The sequence below is a fragment of the Mastigoproctus giganteus genome, chromosome 4 (genome assembly GCF_048544385.1).
Source record: "Mastigoproctus giganteus isolate SK-2022 chromosome 4, ASM4854438v1, whole genome shotgun sequence".
Classification (NCBI taxonomy): domain Eukaryota; kingdom Metazoa; phylum Arthropoda; class Arachnida; order Uropygi; family Thelyphonidae; genus Mastigoproctus; species Mastigoproctus giganteus.
The window spans coordinates 115,171,851-115,198,692 of NC_143578.1; the positions used below are offsets into that span (position 1 = coordinate 115,171,851).

Genomic DNA, 26,842 nt, shown 5'->3' on the forward strand with positions numbered 1-26,842 from the left:
GATTTCAACTCCGGGGAAACCTTTTTGCATCTCTGCAAAACCCAAAACTTTTATTAAGTGGTAACCAAAAGTATACAGGCTTACTTTTTTTTTTGGTTAATTCAAATTGTTGATTGAACAAGACAAAGTATTGATCAAAAATTGGATCCTCAGAAATGAATTTTAAGAAAAATAAGTGGAAGTAGTTGCTGGCCAATATTACAAATGGGGAAATAAGAAATAATTTTGGTAGAAAATATTCATTTAAATATAAACTAAGCAAACTTATTATGGTATGAGAACAGTTGATTGATAGTGTCAAGCAAATGAGCAAGAATTAGAAGAAAGGGGGGGGTTAATCTGGCTAGGGCTTAAAATCTGATGCAAAATTTGAATAGCATGGAATAAAATAATGAATGAATGATTTATAGTTCAGAAGGAAGTAGATAGACTGCTTTATACTTCCATAGTTACCTGCATATCTCCACTTTGTATAACAAATTGGATAATGATGATGATAACACCATTAATAAATTCATTGTTGTCATACATAGACCTCAGTTTACCAAATTTATCTTAAAGCTATATGCCTTCGGCTATATTAAGTACACAGACATTGCAGGTCTGTCTGACTCCTTTGATATGTAAATTTTTAATAATTATCAATTACCATATAATCCTCTAAATTTCTTTGCCAAAACTAAAAGAGTTAGTATTAGTAACGGCCGCATGGTGCAAGAAAGCCTATGGCTTATGCTGCACCAGCCAAAAAAAAAAAAAAAAAAAAAATCCGGACAAAACAATGATAAAAACAAAAAAAAAATAAAATAAAATAAATAACTAAATAATAATAATTAATAATAAAAAAAAAAAATTAAACCTATCATCCTATGCGCTTCCCTTACCCAAAAGTACTATCCAGATGACCTTTGAATTTCCCCAAACTGTCGGCCTCTACCACCCTTGAAGGCAACTTATTCCGGTAATTTATAACTCGCTGGCTAAAATAAAACTTCCTGCAGTCCAATCTAAACATTTCCCCCCGTAACTTGAATTTATGTCCCCTAGTTCTAGCATCATTTATAATCTTGAAAATTTCGTCCTCATTCATTTTACTGATGCCTCTCAGAGCCTTAAACACCTCAATCAAATCTCCTCTAAGGTGTCTAGTTTCCAAACTCTGCAAACCACATATTCGAAGTCTTTCTTCATAAGGACACCCTTTACCCGATCTCACCAGGCGAGTTACCCTTCTTTGCACCCTTTCAAGAAGCCCGATGTCTTTCTTTAGGTGCGGTCTCCATACTTGAACACAGTATTCCAAGTGTGGTCTAACATAAGCCTTATATAATGGGATTATCACATCCCTATCTCTACTTGCAAAAGTTCGATAGATCATCGATAGGACACCATGGGCCTTCCTTGCAACCTGTTTACAATGCTCAGAGAATTTCATGTGTGACCATATCGTAACACCCAAGTCCCTTTCCTCCAGTACTGGGTTTAGTTGAACTTCAAGTGAATAAGTTTTTTTGGGATTACTGTTTCCCAGGTGTAATACCTTACACTGTGTTGGATTAAAGCACAGCTGCCATTTTTCTGACCATTCCTGAAGTCTATCTAGGTCTCTCTGAAGAAGCTCAGCTCAGAAGAAGTGATCATTAACTACTCTACCAATTTTAACATCATCTGCAAATTTAGACATCACGCCCTCTATCCCTTCATCAATGTCGTTTATGAAAATTAAAAACAACAGTGGTCCTAATACTGATCCTTGGGGAACCCCACTTCTTACATCAACCCAATCTGAGGAATAGCCATTTATCACAACCCTCTGCCTCCTGCCCTGAAGCCATCCTTCTATCCATCTAAGGATTTTCCCAGTGATTCCAACCTGTTCCAGCTTATAAAGCAACCGCTCATGTGGGACTGAGTCAAAAGCTTTGCTGAAATCTAAATAAACAATGTCGAAATTATTCCCTAAATCCAGCTCGTGAGTGACCCTTTCGAAATAGCAAACCAGATTTGTTAAACATGATTTTCCCTTTACAAAACCATGCTGAGTATCCTTGAGAATTTCAATTCGATCCAAATGATCCTGAATTCCACCCTTGATCATTGCCTCCATGATTTTCCCTACTACTGAAGTCAGACTGACAGGTCGATAATTTCCAACTTCACTTTTAGAGCCACTCTTATGTATGGGAGATACATTTGCACTTTTCCAATCCAAGGGAATCTCCCCAGAGTCTAGTGATGCTCGCATAATTAGCCTCAATGATTCAATGCACTCGCTTGCCGCCTCTCTTAAGATTATAGGGTATATTCCATCAACTCCAGGAGCCTTACTGGTCTGTAGGCTCGAAAGTTTTTTCATTAAATAATCTTGCAAAATTTCAATATCATTAATTACATATTTTTTAACTTCACTCGCACAATTTCCCATTGCCACAAAAGGCTTTTCATTTGTAAATATCGATGCAAAATAACTGTTGAGTTCATCTGCAATGGCAGCTGGTGTATTTATTACTATCCCCTTTCCCTTAACTAAAGGTCCGATGTGGTTTGTCCTGCTCTTCTTGGCATTTATATATGTGAAGAATTCTTTATCCCCCCCCCCCCCTTTCTGCTCTGTTTGCTAGCGATTTCTCATAAACTGCCTTTGCCTGTCGAACCTTTTCTGTGGCTCTATTACACATCATATCATATCATACTGTAATATATTGTAAAATTGAAAAATAGGGAAAATATTTTCCTGCTGAAAATATACATCTTTAAATTTATGCCACAGTGAAGGAGAAAAGAAGTTTTTTTCAGTTATGGAGAAATTGCATGAAATAGGGGTTACTTGGGGTTTTTTTTTTTTTTTTCATTCATGACAAACATTACATTGAAGATCATATATTATTAACAGGTTTTAGCGGCTGTCTACTTCCCATTTTAATATCAGTTCCAACATGAACAGCTGTTGAACTTATAGAAAAGGACTGAATTTTAATACTTCCTACAATAAAAAATATGCGATATACATTGGTGAAATTATTTTGACACAATGTCTTCTGAAAGAAAGAAGAGGAAGGAAAGTTGTCATTTTTATTGTTTAATACCCTTTATTTTTATTTGAAGAGAAAATCAGAAGCTGAAGAAAATGAAGCTGACAATAGCCAAGAGCTGAAGAAGTTAAAGGAAGATCAGGGCGGGACCAGAAATGCACTAAATGGTGATGTACAAATTTCTAATTCAGTAAGTATGTTAGCTTGAATAAGTTTTTTTTTATTAATATTTAAAAATAAAAACATGAGGTGAGGATTATTCATTTTTCACTGTTCCGTAGCTGTTTAAACTATATAATATCGGTGTAATACAACATAGTTAGCTCATAAAAATAAACTACAATCATAGTATGTAAACAACACAAGGCATTGATTTAATTATATCTCATGTTGTGACTACCTTCACAAGATACCATATATTGCACTACCTTGAATAATTAATGCTTCACTGATAAATAGGATTATTGTTACTTATTCTCAGTGGGCACCACCCAGACAGCAGTGTTTGAAGACTTGTTGGCCTATCGTAGTGTAAAGGCATTGATTTAATTGCATCTCACATTGTGACTACCTTCACGAGTTACCATATATTGCACTACCTCAAATAAGTAATGCTTCGCTGATAGATAAGACTATTGTTACTTATTCTTGGTGGGCACCACGCAGACGGCAGTGTTTCACGGCTTGTTGGCCTATCGTCAGTGGGTGGGTAGGTAGGTACCCTGGTGTTGCAATTATGCAACCCAGTTGTGAAGTGATTCCGCAATATGGGTGTTTTTTTTTTTTTTTTTTTGTTTTTTATGAAAACCCGTGACACGAGAGGTATTAGAACCTATAGTACTTAGTACCTTGCATGGGTTGGAGATTGAGAAGACGAAAGAAGATGTTTTGTTGACATTAGACTTGAACTTCTGTAGACTGTAATTTTCAGCAAATACGTAGGAAGGAAGGTTGTTCCAGAAAACAGCAGTTGAATGAATAAATGAGGAAGATGAAAAGTTGATTCTGCGAGTTTGAAGTTGGACAGTAAACGGATGTTGGCTGGTGGCAGCACGTGTTCGGACTGTTTTGAAAGAGACCAGGAATTATAGAAGCCAATTCAGAAGGACAGTGCCCATGGAAGTCTGTGAGGCAGCGAGTGGAGAGACTGTTAGAGATTCAGTCATTAATTAACCTAACTGCCCTCTTCTGAATGGAATCAAGAAGCCTGAGAGAGGTTTTGGGGGCACTGTCCCAGATTTGGGAACAATATTCCATGGTAGGGCAGATTTGCAATTTGTACAAAGTGAACATCTGTTTGGAAGAAAAGTAACGCTGAGAGCGGTCTGAGCAAATATTGACATCAGAAGTTTTGGAACGGTAATCCGACAAAGGAAAAGAAGAAAAGAAATCACACAGGTCATCCCATTTTGCATTCTTGTAATGCCAAACAACATAAGGTTGGGAATAGCCGTGAGATAAAGGCTCCATTGGAGAAGAGACAATCACCAAGTTGTGATCTGAGATGCCTAAATGACCACTCACTTTCACCATGTACTTAGAAGGGTTGTTTGTGAAAAAAAATCAAGTGTTTAGGCTGTGTGGTTAGGATTGTCTGGTATTCTGGTAGGTATATGAACAATCTGTGCGAGGTTATTAATAATTGCAAAAGCTTCGGCATCTCGCCCAGCTGGGTCTGTGTGAACTTTAAAATCACCAAGGAAAATTACCTCGCTGTTTGGAAAGTTGGACTGGAGGAAGTCAAAGAGTTCTGAGTGATTAGTGGAATTGGGAGAATGATAGAAACAACCGATGAATTTGACAGAATGAGGTAGAGCAATCTGGTATTCTGGTAGGTATATGAACAATCTGTGCGAGGTTATTAATAATTGCAAAAGCTTCGGTATCTCGCCCAGCTGGGTCTGTGTGAACTTTAAAATCACCAAGGAAAATTACCTCGCTGTTTGGAAAGTTGGACTGGAGGAAGTCAAAGAGTTCTGAGTGATTAGTGGAATTGGGAGAATGATAGAAACAACCGATGAATTTGACAGAATGAGGTAGAGCAATTTTAAGCCACAGAAGATTGAAAAGAGGAAATTCCAAATTACCAAGTCTCTGACAGGGAATATCAGAATGGACATGCACAAGTACCACCTTTGAGACAAAAGGAATTATACAACAAATAATTTGGACAACTGAGATGAGCAGTGGTTAAATCAACCGATAACTGAAATTCTGTCAGAAAAAGTACATGGTGTTTGGCAGACTAAGTGAAAATGGACATCATTGAGATTAGAACTGAGACCACATATTTGTGAAATGAACTAGGAAGTGTTTGGGAGTTTTAGATCTTTTTGCAGGTAAGTTTGCTCTATTAGTTTGATAATTCATGGTGTATTCAATAGTAAGAAAAGGTGGGGGGGGGGTGCATGCTGTATGAAGTAATTAAATTTTTGGATGTGGCGTACCAATGGTTAGAATATACCCAGATCCTTGACATAACTTGGCCTCAACAATGTCCCCCACATACACACTACTTGGACTCTCTCCAGTAATATCTGACAGAGTAGAGGCAGCAAGATTATACACTAGCTGATCCGGAAGCCTCCTAGAGAGTTACGAATAGGTTCAGTCCGGTGTACTAACTAGCAGCTGGCCTGCGAACACCATTTTAGAGCTGTACCCTCAAAATAATGTAAGGAAGATTGGATCTTGCCATGGTGTTCATCGTAACCTCAAAAGACGTCAATCATACTGCAAGGTGGAAGAGATGGGGGAAGGGTTGACCGGAATTTAGCTCTGGGGACTAAACATGGGTTCCACCACTTCAAGCCTCCAATAAGCAAAGTGGTGGTATTGCACCAGTTGATGAGAGTCGTCTACCACCTAGTATTATCTGGTAACACAGAGGGGGCTACATTTCTCCATGTGGTGTGGACGCCACACTTCCACTCCTGCTTACATTGGTTCACACCTGGGTGGTCACCCACAGTGCACTTGCGCATGGGGGTTATTCCCAGGATTACTGGGTCCACTTGACGTGATAGTCACCCGAATATCATTTCCATCAATCTTTTGACTCCCAGGTTGCAAGCACAGCTTGTCTGGCCTGTCTGAGACAGCCTCAAGGATCACAGATGCCAACAGGTGTACATTATAATCCTGTAATAATAATAATAATATAAATGCACAAGGCATAATACAATATGAGCACGAATGTCGTCACAATATGAGATACAATTAAATCAATGCCTTTACACTACAATTGTAGTTTATTTTTATGAGCTAACTATGGTGTATTTACACCAATACTATATAGTTATTTCATACTCATTATATGCCTTGTGCATTTACATTATTATTACATTTGATAATGGAGAGCTATTAAGTGCTCGATAATTCCTATATTCAATTATATTATGAAAACAACAGGGATTACCTTTATTTTTGATATAGGATGCTTCTTTTCCAACCAACTCTCCTCGTGCAACTCGCTAACAATTCATTGTGGAGGCGGTAGAGACATTTTTTGTAAAATTTATACCGCCTCCCCAATGAATTGTAAGTGAGTTGTGGACCAGGAGAGTTGGTTGGAAAAGAAACATCCTATATCAAAAATAAAGGTAATCCCTGTTGTTTTCATAACATTATTATTACAGTATTATTTTGTGCAACTGGGTCGGCATGATTGCAACACCAGAGTACCTGTCCACCCACTGACAATAGGCCACCAACAAGCCTTGAAACGGTGCTGTCTGTGTGATGGTGACCACTAAGAAAAAGTAACGATAGTCTTCTCTATTAGTGAAGCATTACTTATTCGAGGTAGTCACAATATGCGATGCAATTAAATCGATGCCTTTACACTATGATTGCAGTTTATTTTTATGAGTTAACTATGGTGTATTTACACCAATATTATATAGTTATTTCATGCTCATATCGTATTATGTATTGTGCATTTATATTATTATTATTATAGCTGTATAAAATATTTAAACATACTTATGAGGGAACAAAACTGTAAACCATCCTAAGATAATTAAACAGTATAAACTAGTAAATAGTACATTGTACAGCATTGATGACTTCTGACATGTTGCAGGTTGTACAACCACCAGTTATTCATCTTTTTTTTTTTCTTTGTTTTTTTATCAAATAAAGTTGATATTTAATTACTCAGTATTGTAATATGCTATAATGCAATATTATTTACTCCCACACTACAACTACACTATGACAACATGGTGCATGCCATAATGTAATTTTATGATCATTCTTGGTTAGTGGGACTTATGTAGGGTAGCCTGCAAACCAAGCATGGAGAGCTGATATCTCCATCCATGCACAGGAATCCAATGATAATCATAATTATTATGTGATCTTTTTTTTTTTTTTTTTTTTAAGTTTTTTTTTTTCTCATGACTTCATATCAGTAGCTAATGTCTAGGAACTAGATAATAATAAATGCTATCATGTCATCAGAACTACACTGGTATTGCCTTTTCTTTGGGCTGCAGAAAATTTGCAACTCAATATCTCAGTGAATGTTTTTTTCAGTGCTAGCATTTTGTTGTGCTCTCACAAAATAGTGAAAATACAACAAAATATGACAGAATTGTTTTTATGAATGTGGTGTAGTTTTAATTTAAAAGTATTTTTTATTATAAGAATTGGTTCAGCCTTAGCCAAAGTAAAGATGAATTTTATAGCCAGTTTACTATTGTTGAAGCCTTATTCAATACATTCAATGGAAGAAAAATTAAATCATAAGAGACTTGTTCCAAACTTAAAGATAACACAAATTAAATGTAAAAGTAAACAACTTAAAGAAACTTTAATAATATATAAAATAAACAAATTGACTGGTGTCTTGTGTTGCTTTTACATCAAAAATGCAAACTCTGTAGAAGATCAGGTATAAATTGATGTAAATCACTTAGTCAATGTATTAAAAATACAAGGTTTTGGTGCCTATCACTTTTTGGCAGTGAGAGACAGTTAATTACAGATAGTCACATCCTACCCAAACACTGTGTGTGTCAGACACAGCTGTAAAATTGCTCCTGGGCCTTCAAGGAGGCATTAATTGTTGTTGAGGATAAACAGGAAAAATTAATTGTTGTTGAGGATAAACAGGAGAAATTAATTATTGTTGAGGATAAACAGGAGAAATTAATTGTTGTTGAGGATAAATTGTTGTGGATAAACATAAAAAAGGCACCCGGGGTGGATGGGATCTATCTAGTTATATTAAAGGAGGCAGCAAAGGAAGTAAACAAACTCTTAGCCATAATTATGACAGCTTCTTTGGACTCAGGGGAGGTGCCCATAGACTGGAGATGTGCAAATGTAACCCCAATTCACAAAGGAGGATCAAAGGCTGACACAAATAATTATAGACCTGTGAGTTTAACTTCTGTTCCAGGAAAATTAATGGAGGCACTGGTTAAAGAAGCACTGCAGGATCATCTAGACAAGACTTCAGTTATAGCTCGGACACAGCATGGTTTTGTTAAGGGAAAGTCTTGCCTGACCAATTTGATTGGATACTATGATGCAGTCACAAAAGAACTGGTTGCATGGAATAACTTTGATATTATATATTTGGATCTTAGAAAGGCTTTTGATACTGTTACACATGGAAGACTGCTGCACAAATTGGAGCAGTGTTGCATTGGAGGCAAATTTTTGCTATGGATAAAGGGATGGTTGAGGGGGAGAAGACAGAGAGTGGAAATCAATGGACACTGCTCATTGTAGACTAATGTTATTAGTGGAGTCCCTCAGGGTTCAGTGTTGGGTCCATTGTTGTTTTCTGTATTTATAAATGATATTGATGATGGTATATCAAGCTTAATGTCCAAGTTTACAGACGATACAAAGCTTGGCAGTGTTGTTAAGGACAATACTGACGCTATGCTGCTGCAACGAGATCTGGAATGGTTGAGCAGATGGGCTGAGAGGTGACAAATGTAAAGTACTACATATGGGAAACAGTAATCCAGAGCAACGTATCAACTCTGTGGTACTACACTGACAGTGGTAGAGAATGAAAAGGACCTGGGGGTAATTGTGCAGGTAGATATGAAGTTTTCTGAGCAGTGCAGACGGGCTGCAAGAGTAGCTCATGGTGTCTAGTCAATGATATACAGGAATTTTTCTAGCAGGGATAAGGAGGTGATTATTCCCTTGTATAAGGCAATGGTCAGGCCACACCTTGAGTACTGTATACAGGTCTGGAGGCCTCATTTCAAGAAGGATGTAGAGCTGCTGAAACAAGTACAGAGAAGGGCAACAAGATTAGTGAATGGAACAAAGGGTTGCTCTTACGAAGGAAGGCTTAAGTTTTGCAAATTACAGTGTCTGGAGACTAAGCACTCGACGAGGTGATCTGATAGAGGTGTATAAAGCCTTGAATGGTTTGAGTATGCTCAATGCCGATGGGATTCTTCCTCTTGCTTAGAATAATCACCTGAGAGGGCATAAATTCAAATTGAGGAAAGACAGGTGTGGGATAGATGTGTGGAAATTTGCCTTTAGTCAACAGGTAGTTGGTTGGTGGAACAGCCTTCCATCCCTTGTTGTGGAAGTTGATAGCCTAAATAAATTTAAGGCTCAGCTGGTATTTCGAACGAACAGAGGGGTGAAATGGGAGTGGGGTGTTTTTTTTTTTTTTTGGCTGATGCTATATAAGCTTGCTTTCTTGCTTCATATGCCTCTACTAATGCTAATACAATTGCGAATGCAGTTTCGCGTGATCAACGGAGGTAACAGACTTCCAGTGTGAAATGCTAGTCAGTTGCCACATAAGCAGTTGGTCTGTACATGACATTTCAAAAGCACTCAATATCACTAAGTTGACAATTGATGTGATCCATAGATAGAAGCAGACTGGTGTTGAAAGCATCATGAAATGACCTAGAAAACCGCCAGAGTTTACAGTACATAACGGGGGAAACACTGCAAAAATCATCCACTTGGAATGTGGGCCAATATTGACGCAGCGCCAATACAGTGCACAGGATGCTATGCATGATATGGGTTACCACAGCCATGCAGCCTGCTTAGAACAGATGAAATGGTCACAACTTAGAAGGCTGAATGGCAGAAAATGTCAGAAGACATTTAATAAAAACTGATGAATAGTGTTCCACGAAAATTAGTGGCTGTTGTGAGAGCTAAACGTTTTAGCACGCATTATATATTATTAATTTTCCTGTATATAAAAGTTATTTCGAAGGGCAGTGTGTATGCAGACTATTATAAAAAAAAAGTAAAACATAACATATCTATTTAGATAAGAAATAGTGTACTCGGAAAGGTTTTCTGAAATAGAAATAGTTAAATTTTTAACAAATCCACCCAAAGTAAGAAGTGGAAGATGGACTTTTTTTGTTTAACCATCTAAATACCACACTAACTCTCTTTTGCAAAATATATGTCAACTGGTGTTACACGTGACACCATTCTTTTTTATTATTTCATTATTACATTGTACAATATTTGAATATATTGTACAAGATTGTAAAATTGCCATTTGTTCTCTTTTATGATGGCCGTAGGTCCTGCATGCTATTTTATTGTAATCATTTATTTTTACTTTTCCTTTGTAGCTTCATTCCATCTAATTGGCTTTCTAATTCCGCCTTTAATTTCTTATATAATTGAATATCTCACTTAGTTTTTGCCTTCTTTCCCTGTCATCCGCCACTAATACTTCTTTCTTTGTATCCTTTCCCTGCTAGTTTGGCACTTTGTGCTCCTTACATTTCCATTTGTCAGTTCTTTCTTTCTTTTATTTTTTGTTTTTATTTCATTTATTTTTTTGGCTTACTGCAACAAAAACAAAGTACAGTCTGTCCTCGTATAGCACGATAGTTGCGTTCCTAGAAACCCTCGTGCAATGCAAAATCGTGCAATATAAACAACAGGCCCTATGGGAAAAGTGGGGTTAGGTGCCGACCACCCAAGATTGAACACACATTTGGAACCAAAACATTACCAAACACAATAAATAATCGGGTAATTTTAATCGTTATAAAATACTTACATATTTTATAACGATTAAAATACGTAATAAAAATAATATTATATTGTATAGTATTTTTTAATACTAAAAAAGTATTTTATACGAATAAAATACGTATTTTATTCGTAAAAAAATTATTATATTAAATAAAATAGTCGTAATAAAATACTTACGTATTTTATAATACGTAATACGTAAGTCGTAATAAAATATTGCTAATGCTTTTGCTTCTATCGTAAGCAAACTTGTTTTTTGTTTGATTTTCTATCCAAACAGATGACAGCTGTTCCATCTCTTCCAATTCTTTGTGTCTTAATCTAATGGATTTTAATTACACTTTGAGTTGTTCCCGCTATGAAAGTTGTTTTTATTTTCTCTGCATTCTATGTAATTCTCGGCGTTGCCTCATTTAGGTCTGTAGCACGTGCAATATCACATGGTCTTTCATTTCGCTCAAAGCGGTTCACAATTTCATATTTTTTCTCTATCGACAGAGGCGGACTGGCCATAAGCCTTACGGGGGAAACCACTGTGGGCAGGAGGCCGGTGTGATTTTGGCCATAAACCGTAGTATGAGGCCACTATAAATTTTCCCGGGTGAGAATTTTTGACCCAGTCCGCCTCTGTTTATCCATATTGCTTTTTTTTCCTCTCTCTCTGAATCTGCAGTGTCTTCGCCAGGACGCTTCCTTTTCACACCTTTTAAGTATTTTACTAATTTTTAGGGAATAAAGCACAATTACAAAACGACGAGGCACGCTTGATACACATAAACAAAGCTGCGCGCATGTAGCAACTGAATAAACAACACTGTAAAGCCCGAGATACACTATTAACACCTCACATTTTACTAAAGCACATTTCTAGGGGTTACTACCATAAAACAATAAAAACATTTTCCAGTTGCGTTTCTACTAGTGGAATCTGTTATAAACTGGTAGTAAACTCCATCTAATTGCATTTGCGATTATACCGATAGCTGGAATTGTGTTGGTTTTTACGTTATTATGGTGAAATGTGTTTCCCCTTCACTGATATAAAACACATAAATACATTTTCAGAATCTCCTTCATTCCTATCGTGTTGCGTTCAGCTGGGGCGATTCCGCGTTTGACTGCCATTTCTTGTAAACACCAAGGCGAATCGTGTATAAGCGAATTCGGTTCGTGTTATGTAAGATAACGTTCCCCTATTTATAAATCGTGTATGATCAAATTCGTGTAATGCAAACACGTGTTATACGAGGACCGACTGTAATCATAAATAAATATGTAGAGTCAAAAATTCATTAAGAAGAATCAACATTTATTTGTGCTATTAGTAATTGTAATATTAAATTAAATATATAGCTAAGTTCCAGTAACAAAAGGGACAAAATAATTATTTTCAGTTTAAAAAAAAGAATAATCAAAACAAAACAAGTCTTGTTTACATTTTAAGCAGATGAGAAAAACATGATTCCCTATGATTACATAGCCATACAAGAGGATTTCCAAAAATATTTTTGGAACAGTCTCAGAAGAATAGATATCACTCAAGGTTACACTGGATGGATGATGCCTGAAGTATTATTTGATTATATTGCACAAGAATGTAAAGTTGCCACTTCTCTTTTATGATGACCATAGGTCATACCTTATATATTAACTCTGTCTCAGTCTTTTGCAGTGACTTAGGAACAGAACTCAGCACTCTATCAAAATACCACAGAAATCTTGTAACCAGTGGCTGTCTTTTGCCCAGTCAGAAGATGGACTTTTCCTGGTGGAAAGCTATGAAGGATTAGTATATAAAGCACCCATGGGAAATTTTAAATAAGGTGTCATTTGCACTTCTCCTTAAAGAAGTAACTGAATGTAATTCCAAACTCGAACCAATAACTGACAGTTCTTCAAAACTTTAGGGGATTTCCCACCAAATCCTAATGATGTGGATTGCAGTAAATTGTTTGGGACATTCGATTTGCAAACTACAGACAATTCTGGAAATAAACTGAATGATTAAAATGGCTAGAGGAATTTCCTTGTGAAAATTAGGATTTCCTCACTGTTTTATATTTGGAATTATTTTCAGAAAGGTAGGGAACAAGATTAATGTTCAGATGCTTATGGTACAAAATGGGACTTAATCTCTAATGCCTAACAAAAACTATTCAGATGTTCAGAAGTAACTCATGATGGAGGAGAGAAAATGAGTGGTGAACCTAATAGAAATTTTGAAAGTAGAACCCTAGAAGGTTATTGCAGAAAAACTCTGCCAGCTGAAGCATCAAGTAGTAGTTTGGTGGAAAATGTATACACTTTCAATGTTTAACTGCTCTGTAAACATTGAACAATAAATGTATGAAAGATTGAATTTTTGTTTGGCTTAAACCATCTAAACACATTGATTTAAAAAAAAAAAAAAACAGCCTCAAAAACAACCATTTGCAACTTTGGAGGAAACTGAGCAACAAAACAAGCTCAGAAAAAGTGTCAAAATATGTAGTTGCCAGAAAAGTTTTCACAGAATTAGTCTTAAATGAAAAATTTTGTAATTCAGTATGCATTAATTGCAAGGGGAAAATTTAACATAACTGCAAGCTTTTGGGTTGAATATCAAAATTTGTTTATAAATATATGCAGAATGATGAATTTTGCGCATAGCATTGCATATGATGCACACTACATTCAGAAGATGGTGATAATTTTTTATCAAAAACAAAAATACAGGCAACAGTACAATCCATGTCACAAAATGATAAATTGTTACAAGCTTACAAAATGAAAATAAACTTGCATAACAATATTTAGTATTAACATTATCAGTATTTGCCCTGTAGTGCAAGGAAGCCCAGGACTTTTCTACACTAGCCAAAAATAATAATAATAAATACACAAATGATGTAATAAAGTTAAATAAAACAAACTACCTGTTCAACTCCATCTTCACTTATGTATCCATTCATCAGACTGACCTTTGAATCTCTTTCAGCTTCAACCAACAACAGAGTCAACTTATTGTAGTAATCAACAAGACATGAGTTTTTCTGAAGAGGAGACTTTGACAGTTTTAAGCACTATATAGCATCTCTTAATTGGGTGGGTTGAAGAGTGAGGATGAAAACACTTGAATTATGGAATACCTTTAAAGCAAAAATCACAAAAGCCATGAATTCTTAATACCATTAAGAAAATATTGCAGGAGGATACCAAAATGGATGAATGTGGAGCTCATGGATAGCATGGGACAGTTACAGAGCAATGAAAAGTACTCAAGCCTACAACAGCTACAAGTTGATTTGTAATAGTACCACAGATAAGGTTAGAGAGGCCAAGGCTGCATATGAGAAAGCATTGGCTAAGAGAGCAAAGAATGGAGACAAGGAATTTTTCGTGTATGAATACAAGGAAGGAAACCAGCAAATCGATTGGACACTTGTTCACTGGATGTGGGAAAGTCTTAGACGATCCAGCTGATTTCAGGAGCCTTACTTGCATAAAGTAAGGCTCCTGAAATCGCTTACGTACCTACTGGCTATTAAGTTTGTAGGCGGTCACCATCATCAGCCGTTTTCAATACACTGCAGGATGAAGGCCTCTCCAGCAACTTTCCAGTTCTTTCTGTTTTGTGCAATAGCCATCCATTTACTACCCACAAACTTATGAATTTCATCTGTCCATCTCCGTTGTTGTCTTCCAGGTTTTCTTCTAGCTCCTCTTGGGTACCATTCTGTTTTCTTAGTCCATCTGTCATCGTGCCTTTGAGCTATGTGTCCTGCCCAAGACCATTTTAGTTCTTTGGTTTTGATAAGAATGTCCTTTACTTGAGTTTGCTGCCTAATCCATGTGTTTTTCAGCTTTTCTTCCATTCTTTTGGTGAGTGCCCAAGTTTCACTTCCATAAGTCATGGCGGGGAGTATACATTGGTTCATTATTTTACGTTTCAGACAAATTGGGATATTGCTCCTCAGTATGTGACCATATTTCCTGAATGCTGTCCATCCAACATTTATTCTTCTCTTGACTTCCAGCCATTTATCATTATTGCAGCCAATGGCTTGTCCCAGATAAGTATGACTCCACCTTTTCAATTACTGCTCTTTCAATCATTATATCCCTTTCTGTGGCATACTTGTTCATCATTACTTTTGTTTTAGCCATATTCATCTTTAGCCCAAAATTTTTATTAACTCTGCATAACTGATTAAGATTTTCCTCTCATTCTTTGGGATCGTGGCTTATGACCACAATGTCATCTGCAAATCATAAATGGTTTGGGTACTCTCCATTCACATTGACTCCTTTCTGCGACCAGTCTAGTCTTCTGAAAACTTCCTCAGGGGCAGCAGTAAACAACTTCGGAGATATTGTGTCTCCTTGTCAAACTCCTTTCTCAATTTTAAATTTCCTACTGTCTGTGTAGTCTAATAACGGAGGTAGCATTCTCATATATTTTCTTCAAAATCATAATATATGGGGAATCTATGCCTTGTCTTTCCAGTGCCCAAAACATTGCCTTATGCTGTATAGAGTCAAATGCCTGGCATAATGGTGTTTTATATTCATTTGCTTTCTCCGTTAGCTGTGATATTACATGAAGGTGACCCATAGTTGAGAATCCTGTCCCAAAGCCAGCTTTCTCTTTCGGTTGCTTCTCATCAAGTATTCTTTCTAATCTATTAGTAATGACCCTTGTGAACAACTTGTAGATGTGGGATAACAAGCTAATTGGTCTATAATTTCTGATTTCTGATTTATCTCCTTTCTTATGCAGCAAAACTATGATTGCATTATTCCACTCCTTAGCCATTGCACCTTTTCTAATGCATTTTGTGAAGGGTCTTGCCAGTTTTGTGTCATGTCTCTTCCTCCCAATTTTAACAACTCTACAGTAACTTCATCTTCTCTGGGGCTTTCTGATTCTTCATTTTCTTCTATGCATGTTCTACCTCATCAGGAAGGATATCAGGTATGTTGTATGTGTTACTAATTTGCGATCCATCTTCCCCACTGCTGGCATCATTCCCTCGCTCCTTGTATAATTCTCTATAGTAGTCTTCTGCTTTTTGAATTATGCCTTCTCTGCTATTCATAAGTACACCATTGCTATTCTTCAGTTTCAGTATCATTTCTCTTTCTGTATTACTGCTCATGGCTGCTGATTTAAATCCTTTTGTTTTCCCTTAATGCTTGTTCTACTTTTTTTGTGTTAAATTTTCTTATGTCCTCTCTGAGTCTCTTCCTAATGGCTTTGCATAACTCAGTATACTCAATTTTCTCCCTGTCAGTGTTTTTTTTGGCTCTTCATTTGCTCTTCACATCATGACAAGTGTTTCTTGACTAATTTTTTCTTCTTTGGATTTCTTTTTACCTATAGGTTTCTTGGACTCTATCACTTTCAGAAAGTTGTAATATTCCTCATCGATATCTTGGTCCTGAGCAGTTCTGCAGAAGCTGAAACTTGTTCTTAAGTTCCAGTACATACTGCTTTTTCTCCTCTTTTGTTATCTTAAAGACCTTTGTATTATTTACTCAAGTCAGTTTTTTCCCTTTCTTTTCTTACATCTATATCAAGTGTGCATCTTAACATTCTGTGATCACTTCCAACATTTACCTTGTTCAGGAGAGTAACATCATTCACGATATATCTTCTGTTAGTGAGTGCAGGCAGTCGGGCCATACTAACTGGTTGCCCTGCTGTGTTGAAGTATGGAATGAAGATAAATGATATGAAAACTAAGGCAATGATGATTGGTTAAAGGTTAATTGCCTTCCGAATTGAGATTGATGGAGTAAAAATAGAACAGGCAGAGCACTGAGATTCAATCCAGAATTGCAATGGCAAAACAATCTTTCAAGAATAAACTGTCTCCTTGATTACACAAAGATGTCATAAGAAATTAGGAAGAAGATAAATACAGACATATCTGGTCAATGGCACTATATGCAGCGGAGACATGGATTCTAACAAAGAAAAACAAAAAGACTTGAGGCCTTCGAGATGTGGTGCTTGCGCAGGATGGAAAAAATTAAATGGACTGAAAAAGTGTCAAATGTGGAAGTATTAAGATGTCTATGAACAAAGGAAAATTTTAGGTAGAATAAGATCAAATTGACTAAAATGCCATGTGATTTGACATGGTGGTATTCTTCTGGATGCAGTGGAGGGAAAACGCCCTAGGGTTTGACCAAAACAGACCTTCATCGGTACATTGCTGGATGAAGCAGGTTTTCAAAACTTCGAGGAACTAAAACAAATGGCACAGGAGAGACCAATGGTGACAGCTCATCAGAGGAACTGACCAGTCATGACTGAATTACTGATGATGATGACTTGCATAAAGGCAAGTAAGGCTCCTGGACATGATGGCATATACCCAGTAATTTTGAGGATAAGCTGCCAGGTAGTGTATTGAACCACTGCAGTTAATTATGAGGGCTTCTTTGGACTTGGGAGAGATTCCTCTGGATTGGAGAGGTGACAATTTATTACCAATACATAAAGGCGGTTTCTAACAGCAAATTGGTAATTACAGACCAGTTAGTCTGACTTCAGTGGCACAGAAAATCTTTGAAGCAGTGATTAAGAGTGCAATCCGGGGACATTTAGATAGATATTGCATTCTGAATAACACACAACCTGGTTTTGTTAAGGGAAAATCATATTTAACTAACTTATTAAGCTATTTTGACACAGTTACTCATGAGACGGGTGTCCTGCCTTCACGTGGCAGGGCTGGTAACCTGGGAGAAGAAAACTACTCTCCCAGGGCAAAAAGGAGCAGAGATGGACATAAATAGACATGCCACATACGGATCTCATGATCCAGATCTCTCACATAGAGATGACTTAAATGCACGTAATGCAAAATGGCAGAAAAAAGAAGGAACAGAAAGCCCTGCTCCTTTTTTTCTGATACTGCATTTTCTTTAACTGATAATCCTTTGAGTAAGCTGTCCCCAGTCTTAATACAGAAATGTCTTGAAAATGTGGCGGGCCCTCCAAAAATGGTTCGGAGATTAAAATCCAGAGACCTTCTACTGGAGATGAGTGAGAATAAGCACTCAGGAAGACTATTAAAAACATCGACTTTTGGTGGAATTCCCCACAAAGGTTACCCCGCATACCACCTTAAACTCCTCTGAAGGGGTAATAGCCGAGTGGGATCTCCTTAATGTTAAAGGAGATATTTAAAGCTGTTAAAGCTGGATATTTAAGGTGCAAAATTCAACCTTATATTCCAAACTCAGTCCGGTGTTTTAAATGCCAAAAATTTGGACACTCGCAAGTAGTCTGCAGGGGTGTAACCACCTGTGCCTTCTGTGGTTCGAAAGAGCATGTTCACACAGACGGCACCACTGAAATGCAGTGCCGCCTAAACTGTAAGGGAAATCATTCAGCATTTTCAAAGGAGTGCATCCAGTGGCAGACAGAAAAGAATATAAAGAATATACAAAAGTACAAAGTGGAACACAAGGTGCCATACCAAGAATTTATTAGAAGTCGAAAAGACATTTTTTCGACTTCTAATAAATTGCCATCTTATTCTTCAGTTGTCAAAAAGTAATGATCCATAACAGTACAAACAGATTGTTCAGTTCTGCCAAGCATTTCAATTTCTGATTAGGCAAGGTCAGTCCTCTCTACACTACAGCCTACCCAACAGCAATCAACTCATTCGGTAAATACACCATTGACAATACCGCCAGATAAAAATGCTGTACAACAGCCAGGTAATCAGACAAGCTCTGAAAGAAATAATCAAAAATCGAGTACAGTCAGTCCTCGTATAACACGTGTTTACATTACAAGAATTCGATCATACATGATTTATAAATAGGGGAACGATATCTTATATAACACGAACCGAATTCGCTTATGCACGATTCGCCTTTGTGTTTACAAGAAATGGCAGTCGAACACAACACGATAGGAATGAAGAGAATATTCTGAAAATGTATTTGTTTTTTATATCAGTGAAGGGGAAACACATTTCACCGTAATAACGTAAAAACCAACACAATTCCAGCTATCGGTATAATCGCAAATGCAATTAGATCGAGTTTACTACCAGTTTATAACAGATTTTATAACTAGCAGAAACGCAACTGGAAATTGTTTTTATTGTTTCATGGTAGTAACCCCTAGAAATGTGCTTTAGTAAAATGTGGGGTGTTAATAGTGTATCTCTGCCTTTACGGTGTTGTTTATTCACTTGCTACACGCACGCAGCTTTTTGTATGTGTATCAAGCGTGCCTCCTCGTTTTGTAATTGTGCTTTATTCCCTAAAAATGAGTAAAATACTAAAAGGTGTGAAAAGGAAGCTTCCTGGTGACGACACTGCAGATTCAGAGAGAAAAAGGAAAGCAATATCGATAAACAGAGGCGGACTGGGTCAAAAATTCTTACCCAGGAAAATTTGTAGTGGCCTCATACTATGGCTTATGGCCAAAATCACACCGGCCTCCGGCCCGCCAGAGTTTTCCCGGTAAGGCTTATGGCCAGTCCGCCTCTGTCGATAGAGAAAAATATGAAATTGTGAAACGCTTTGAGCGAAATGAAAGACCATGTGATATTGCACATGCTACGGACCTAAATGAGGCAACGCCGGGAATTACAAAGAATGCAGAGAAAATAAAACACTTTCATAGCAGGAACAACTCAAAGTATAATTAAAATCCATTAGATTAAGACACAAAGAATTGGAAGAGATGGAATGGCTGTCATCTGTTTGGATCGAAAATCAAATAAAAAACAAGTTTGCTTACGATAGAAGCAAAAGCATTAGCAATATTTTATTACGTAATAGTTGTAATAAAATACGTAAGTATTTTATTACGATTATTTATTGTGTTTGGTAATGTTTTGGTTACAAATGTGTGTTCAATCTTGGGTGGTCGGCACCTAACCCTATTTTTCCCATAGGGCCTGTTGTTTATATTGCACGATTTTACATTGCACGAGGATTTCTAGGAACACAACTATCGTGCTATACGAGGACTGACTGTACTGATATTATGAACATAGATAGAAATTCACACCGAGATGAACCACTTCTTGAATTTCGTGCAGAAGAGGAGGACATGGATGTCACTAGACCAAATTTCCCAAAAAGGGAAAAAACAAGACTAGACAGGTGCAAACAAACCACGTCCCGTAAGCAAGCAGACACACCCGATAATCCTGAATAATGCATAGAATCATTCAATGGAATTGTCGCGGACTCCAAGCTAACTTAGATGATGTTTATGACTTAATTACCGAATGTAAGCCTGCTGTTCTCTGTCTACAAGAAACAAACCTGACCCCTAAAACATCTATCAGCATAAAACATCATATAATGCTTAGAAAGGATAGGAACGACATAAATACAGCACATGGAGGTGTAGCATTGCTAGTAAACTGCTTAACTCCTTTCAGACCTGTCCCACTGCAAACAACTTTAGAAGCAATCGCTGCTAGAGTTATGATTGAGATAGCTGTAATAGTTGTTTCCTTATACCTTTCGTCCAATTATTCATACACTTTAGCAGATTTGGATGATTTAGTTACCCAGCTGCCACCACCTTTCTGTATCTTGGGTGACTAAGAATGGGCATCACCCCTTATGGGGTTCCTCACGCCTTGATAAGAGAGATCAGTTAATTGAAAAATTTCTTTAAAGGCACAACTTAACATTATTAAACAATGGGACTCACACGTACGTGCATCTTTCCTCAAGGTCAACTTCTGCAATTGATCTTTCAATGTGCTCGCCAAACCTCTTTCCGCTTATTGATCGGACGGTCACTGATAACCTTGGTAATAGTGACCACTTTCCAGTAATATGCACACTGTTGACAAACTCTCCTCATCAAACTGAAATACAAACTGTTTGGAAATTCGACAAAGCTAACTGGAAGAAATATCAAAAACTGGCATATCTAAATATTCAGACTCTCACCATTGACTCTGCCATAACTACATTGCTACAGGCTTCGTTCCACCATATTTTTGGGTGGAACGAAGCCTGTAGCAATGCCAAAAAAGAGAAGAATAGATACTGGAACTTATTTCGTAAATATCCAACCACAGGCTAATCTTATACAGTTCAAGAAAACTAGAGCTAAATCTCATCATATACAACGAATAAGCAAAAAAGAGACATGGTCCAAATATGCCTCCACTATAAACAGAACCACAAATATCAGAACCGTTTGGACTAAAGTTCGAAGAATTAATGAAAAATATCCTTCTATAACGACTCCGATAATACTTGTAAAAGGCAAAGAAATCTGCAATCCTCTTGAAATTTCTAATACATTAGGTGAAACATTCTAAACTGTCTCAGCTGTAACCGCATTTGAGCCAAGTTTCCAGGCACATAAAGTACAAGCAGAAAAATATAATCTCAATTTCAATACTTCACAACAGCTTCCATATAATGTACCCATTACCATGGCAGAATTATGTAGTGCACTGGCAAGATCCAATAATAGTACTGCTGGCCCTGATGGAGTGTATTATGCTATGATATATCATTTGAGTGAAGGATCCCATTCTGCTCTGCTGAAACTGTATAATAGAATCTTTGACGAAGATTACTACCCTACCAGTTGGCATCATTCTATTGTATTAGCTTTCCCAAAACCAGGAAAGGACCATTCAGATCCAGCAAATTACTGACCGATAGCTTTAACTAGTTGTATAGGAAAAATATTAGAAAAAATAATTGATGCCAGATTGACATGGTTCCTTGAAACTGAAAGCATTCTAAGTCAAAATCAATATGGATTTCGAAGAACTAGATCAACACTTGACCTTATGGTCAAAGCTGAAGGAAACATCCGAAATGCATTTCTCAGGAACGAACACCTAGTGATGATATGTCCTGACATTGAAAAATCTTTCGATACAAGCTGGCGATATGGGATTCTTCACGATCTCTATGAATCCAGTCTTTCTTCATGGTCATCTTCCAAAATCTATCCAGAACATTTTGAGCAATAGGTCCTTTCAGTACGATTTCACTCTGCTCTCTCACAAACATTTGTGCCATGCTGTTCTTCATCAGGATTAATTCAATTACGAAATGTATTCCCAACACAGTTGAAACATCTTTATGCTGACGATCTGGCAATCTCATGCCACTCACAAAACATGCGTTTCATTGAAAGGCATCTTCAAGGCAAAATTAATAAGCTTGTTCAGTGGGCAAAAAATAATGGATATAGACTTTCAAAACAAAAAACAACAGCAATTCATTTTTGCCATAAACAGAATTTGCATCCAGATCCCGATTTACATCTTGACTCTCATCCAATTACTTTTCAACAGAGTATTCTTGGACTAATTCTGGATAAAAAAACTTAGTTTCTTAGAGAGAGAATATTAAGCATATTCGTGCAACCTGTCTAAAGAAGCTGAATCTCCTCGGGGCAATTTCTGCTATGTCATGGGGTGCAGATCGGTACATGCTGCTGCACTTATACTGGCTGCTCGTAAGATCCAAACTAGACTATGGGTCTCCTGCATATGCCTCAGCTAGAGAAAATGCATTAAAATGGCTCCACCCAGTACATCACAGCACTCTCCGAATTGCACTGGGAACTTTTCGTACATCACTAGTTCAGAGTCTCTATACGAAAGCACACGAACCACCTCTATTTCTTCGTCGGCGTGCTCTGCTATTAAGCTGTGTAACTAAAATCAGAAGTTTCCCACATCGTCTTATAAGGCAGTATCTGTTCATCCCAAAATGGCATAATTTGTACCAGAATAAACCATGTGGCATTTGATTACAAAGCATAACTATGTGCTGGGAACTAAATATGAATGACATAATTCTAGATATTAGCACGGCTACACCACCATGGAAAATACCCTTGGCCAATGTTGACCCCCATTTCCAACAATGGGGAAAGAATGCACTTCCAAATTTCAGTATTCAGCAGATCCATGCAACTCACTCTTTTCAGTTCTCTAGTTTTACCCAAATTTACACTGGTGGTTCCAAGACAGATAGTAAAGTTGGCACAGCTGCAGTTTTACCAAACATTACAATATCCCAGTGGCTCCCTTTGGAGTGCAGTATGTACACTGCAGAACTGTATGCTATCCTGGTGGCTCTAGACAATGTAAAACAGTCTTTATATCCTCAACCCATTATCTACACAGATTTCTTAAGTGCTGTATCTGCTCTTCAGTGTAAATTTCCTTCCAGTCATCTGTTACTAAAACAAATTCAAATTAAGTTAGTGCAGCTTCTTGCAAACGGGCAAAAATTAATTTTCTGCTGGATACCTGGGCATTCTGGAATCATAGGAAGTGAACAAGCGGATTTTGCTGCCAAGAACACCAGTCACGTAACATCAGACAAGCAGATACCTTACACAGATTTCAAACACATTATACATGGCACTGTTAGTAAAATTGGCTCTCGATTTGGCAGAGACAAAAAAGCAATAAGCTCTTTCAGATTAAAAAGTATCACAAGCAGTGGCTATCAAGCCTAAGAGGCAATAGAAAGGAAGAAGTAGTACTTGCCAGATTGCGAATAGAACATACCCACCTAACTCAGTTATTTACTCACTCAGGATGACCCTCCACTATGCAGCAACTGGCAAACTCAACTCACAGTAAACCACCTTATCATTGAATGCCCATTATACTTGAGAGAACGACAAACAGCTTTCTCTTCACATCTATATTCCTCTAATTAACTTACCTTATAGCAGATTCTTGGAGACCGACAAGATATTAATGATGTTTTTACCTTCCTCAGAATGATAAACAAATATCATCTGATCTGAATCCTTTTTTGTAATATAACGATCATGTACCAAATAATATTGTGATAGGTGCATTATGGCCTTTGTAGCTCTTGCACCATAAATCCAACAAACAACAACATAAGATGGATGTAGGGAACAATTTTAACATAGTTATCATTAACATTAGTAGAGGCATATGATGCAAGAAAGCAAGCTTATGTAGCATCAGCAAAAAAAAAAACATTTCACACATCCATTCCCTCTAAACATTTGTCCAGTTTCTCCTTGAATTTATTTAAACTATCAACTTCCACAACGACAGATGGAAGTTTGTTCCAGCAATCAACAACCCGCTGGCTAAAGTCAAATTTCCACACGTCTATTCTATAACTTGTCTTTTCTCAATTGGAATTTATGCCCCCTCAGGTTTGTAATCTGAACAAGAGGAAGAATCCCATCAGAATTGAGCCTGCTCAACCCATTCAAAGCCCCTTATACACCTCAATCAGATCACCTCACAGATGCCTTGTCTCCAGATGCTGCAGTTTGCAGAACTTAAGCCTTTCTTGGTAAGACCACCCCTTTGTTCCCCCTCACCAATCTCATTGCCCTTCTCTGTACTTGTTCCAGCAGCTCTTCATCTTTCCTAAAATGAGGCCTCCAGACCTGTATACTATAAAGTGTGGCCTGACCATTGTCTTATTCAAGGTGACAGGCACCTCCTTATCCCTGCTAGCAAAATTCCTGTATATCATTCACAATACTCCATGACCTGCTCTTTCAGCCTGTCTGCATTGCTCAGAAAACTTTATATCTGACTGCACAATTATTCCCAGGTTGGCCACGGGTGCCAAGCGAATTGTGACCAGGCAACTTATCTGTGTGATCTTTCTAAAGTGAATGGTAGTTCTTTTTAAGTTGCTGCATTTTGAAAAAGTTTATTTGATATGAGCCCTTCTACCAAAAAGTTCTTGTAATGAGCAATAAAGGAAAACCACCTTTATATTTTTCTTTCTTATGTATTGAACCTTACTAATCTCTGCTTAGTCACACCAGGAACTGCTTCTGTCTCCCCATGGCAGGGCCGGAAACCTTGGCAGAAAAGTTAATCTGCCAAGGGCCAAAAGGAGCAAAAATGGAACTCAATGTGTTTTCACCTTTAGAGCCAACAAGCTCTTGGCCACAGACTGAAACTGATTGACATTTCACAACCCAAGAGGTTGAAAACAAATTCAACAACAAAAGAGTTTCCTGCATTTCTGATTTTTTGCATTCACTTTCAGAACAACCTCTCAGCAAATAATCTCCTTTCCTCATCCAGATACACCTGGAGGGTATTGCAGGATCTCCTAAGACTGTGAAGAGGCTGCAATCTGAAGACTTATCTTTAGAAACAGCAAACCGTAGACATTCAGAGAAACTCTTACAACTTTCAAATTTTGCTGGGATACCAATTAAAGTATCTCCCCATGCTACCCTAAATACATCCAAAGTTGTATTATCTAGCTAGGATCTGTTGAACATGGCAGAGGATGAAATAACTCAAGAGTTTCACGATCAAAAAGAATCATGATTAAAAAAAATAATAACCTAACTCCTACTAGGAATATTATCCTTGCATTTAATTCCCCAAACCTACCGTCAACGGTAAAAGCTGGCTATCTACTTTGCCATGTTCGTCCCTAATTCTCAATCCCTTGAGATGTTACAAGTACCAAAAGTATGGCCACTCTCAGACGACGTGTAGAGGAAACACAGTTTGTCCCAACTGTGGATCTTCCAATCATACTCAGTCTGAATGTTTGGCAACAGAAAAGACTTGTCCCAACTGCAAAGGTAACCATCCTGCATATTCTAAAACTTGTGAGAGATGGAAAACTGAGAAAAAAATTGTTAAATATAAGGTTGAGAACAAGGTAAGCTATCATGAAGCAAGAAAAATAATTGCTCCTACTATGCCAGTGTTGCACAAAAACAAGTGTTCACCCAAACTGATGTTACCATCTCCTCAAACATATCAATCTCTGACTGGGCTCGAGCTGTCCTCTCTTAGCAACAGTCCAGTATCCCTAAGCACTCAGACCAGGCAAGTAACACTCCTCTTAGAATACCAACGACATCTCCTTCCCCTCCAGTGATTACTAGTACATCACATAGTCAAAGTTCCGATTCAATAAAGAATATCCAAGAATCATCCATGGATGCTGATTATTCTTCCAACCAGGACAGCCTACATTTCCAAAAAAAGACTGAAGACTGACAGTCATAAAACTGCCATACTGAAAAAGCAGTCAGATACAGCTTCTTGTACTCATCTCAAGTAATGCCTTACATATTACAGTGGAATTGCAGAAGACTTCATAGCACTATCGACGATATTCATTACCTTATTCATCGCTACTCTCCAGTTGGTTTCTGCTTGCAAAAAACATATTTAAATTCTCAAATTTCTACCTCCATAAAGAACTACTCTATATATCAAAAAGATTGCAATACATCAAATGCTGCCCATGGTGGTGTGACCATCTTGATCAACTCACAGATCCCAGCGAAACAAATTGTTCTTAAAACAGAAATTGAAGCTGTTGTTGTACATTTCGTTACACAGATTGCAATAATGCTTGTTTCAGTCTATCATCCACCAAATCATACCTTCTCTTCTCATACCAACAAAGATTTCGAAGACCTAATACAATTACCTTCCCCTATCTGTCAATTGGGAGACTTCAATAGCCACTACCCCTTATGAGGATCTTCTAAATTAGATAGATATGGCCGACTAATTGAAACCTTTCTGGATAAGTAAAACCTTACCATCCTTAATACTGGTGGATCTACTTACATAAAATTGCCAACTGGACAATTGATCTCTCGATATGCTCCCTGATACTGTTTCTAGTCATGGAATGATCCGTTATGGATGATCCCATGGGCAGTGACCATTTTCCAATTATTTGTAATCTGCTCACTACACAACCACCATTAGCAAAACCTTTCAGGAAATGGAAATTCTCTCAAGACAACTGGGTCAAATTTCAGTCAGCAATTAAACTGGATGAGGAAA

General features: G+C 37.4%; 1 long non-coding RNA gene across 1 annotated transcript in view; it reads left to right on the forward strand.

Annotated features, from left to right (window-relative positions):
* The window catches only part of LOC150087006 (uncharacterized), an 89,247-nt gene that overhangs the window by 15,274 nt on the left and 47,131 nt on the right, over nt 1-26,842 (forward strand). The window contains exon 2 of the long non-coding RNA XR_016546859.1: nt 3,106-3,222. This is a non-coding gene — a long non-coding RNA (uncharacterized LOC150087006). The remainder of the gene's footprint in view (nt 1-3,105; nt 3,223-26,842) is intronic.